This window comes from Cervus canadensis, chromosome 5 (genome assembly GCF_019320065.1).
Source record: "Cervus canadensis isolate Bull #8, Minnesota chromosome 5, ASM1932006v1, whole genome shotgun sequence".
Lineage (NCBI taxonomy): Eukaryota > Metazoa > Chordata > Mammalia > Artiodactyla > Cervidae > Cervus > Cervus canadensis.
The window spans coordinates 35,246,168-35,247,691 of NC_057390.1; positions in this window are offsets into that span (position 1 = coordinate 35,246,168).

Below are 1,524 nucleotides of genomic sequence, written 5' to 3' on the forward strand. Positions count from 1 at the left end.
GGGAAAGAGCTGAGCCTTGAAGGATTCCCTTGATAAGGCTTAGGGGCTTCTCTAGACACCTCTTACTAGCCCTCAACATTACCTTGACTCTGACCACCAGATCATAGATTATTACTTTCTTCTTCTGACAGGTTACTTTGTAACTGACCTTGAACACCAGCCATTTCTGTTCAGCCTCTGAATCACCTCCTCCGTGACATTGGAAATCATTAGTTTTAGATGCTGAATCCAGATGAACCTATATAGAGAAAGTAAATCTGGTTTCACTTTTACTTTCTGTACAGGATATCATTAGCATATTTTCCATATGAATAGGGACTGTTGGGTACCATATGTTATCTACCATATGGTCTTATGCCCGTTTCAAGGCATATTTTAATATAGCACAAAGGCAAAAAGGTTTAAATTGAAATGCTTGCTGAGCATTATGGTTTGAACTTTTTGATAATCAAGAAGCCTGAGTAAATTAGCTTTTTTTTTGTCTATTTCATAGAATGAGCTCTCAATAAATTACTTGGAAAAATTAACTGAACAGAAGAAACTTCGGGCAAAATAAAAGTAAATTATTAGTATTTTATCTCAATCTAAGCAGGACTTCAGAGATTTTGCAATTACATGCCATTTTACTAGATGGACAAAGGGGAAATTGGGAAAAGTCTGGTTGACAAGGAAGAAGGAAGGCATGACTTCCCTATTCACTTTATTAAAGGCTCAAGAATTGGGCTATTTCCCATATTAAAGAAACTTTCAATATATCCCATATTGAAGATACTTTCTTTAATTAGAGATTTACTGAGGCCCTTTTGTGTCCCAGGTTTTCCTGACAGCTCAGTTGGTAAAGAATCCACCTGCAATGCAAGAGATTCCTGTTTGATTCCTGGGTTGGTGAGATTCACTGGAGAAAGGATAGGCTACCCACTCCAGTATTCTTGCCTGGAGAATTCCATGGGCAGACCATGGGATCACACACAGTAGAACATGACTAAGCAAGTAACATTTTCACTTTTGTGTTTTAGGTACCGTTAGGTAGTTAGAACAGGAAAAAGTAGTCCAAAATGGTGGTGGCTAAAAGACAACGAAAGGGAAAAGCCCATGAAAATGGAACAAAAGAAAATCCACAGACTGGAGTGAGAACTTCAGGTGAAACAAACATGCCCCCTTCTTGGCCAGCCCAATTTGCATTCGTTCAAGGCGAGGAGGAAAAAAATGTATAAAAGGAAGAAGCCAAGATGGATTGAGGCCTCTCCTTTGGGGTCAGCCCACCCTCACGCCTTGAGGGTGTACCTTCCTTTGCTTGTGAATAAAACTCTGAGCTGTAACTGAGCTGTAACACTTGTCCACCATTTCAAATTTTTGCTGCAGTGAGACAGAACCAAGGAAATTACACACTCCCCCGACATATCTGATGCCGTGACCTGGATGTAACCTGGCTGAAACAACCTTGGCTTGGTCCCCAAAAGGTGGAGGCCAAGTACAGCCAAAGTCCAACTTGGTGAAAGCTCACGTGGTGAAAGCTGAACGCAA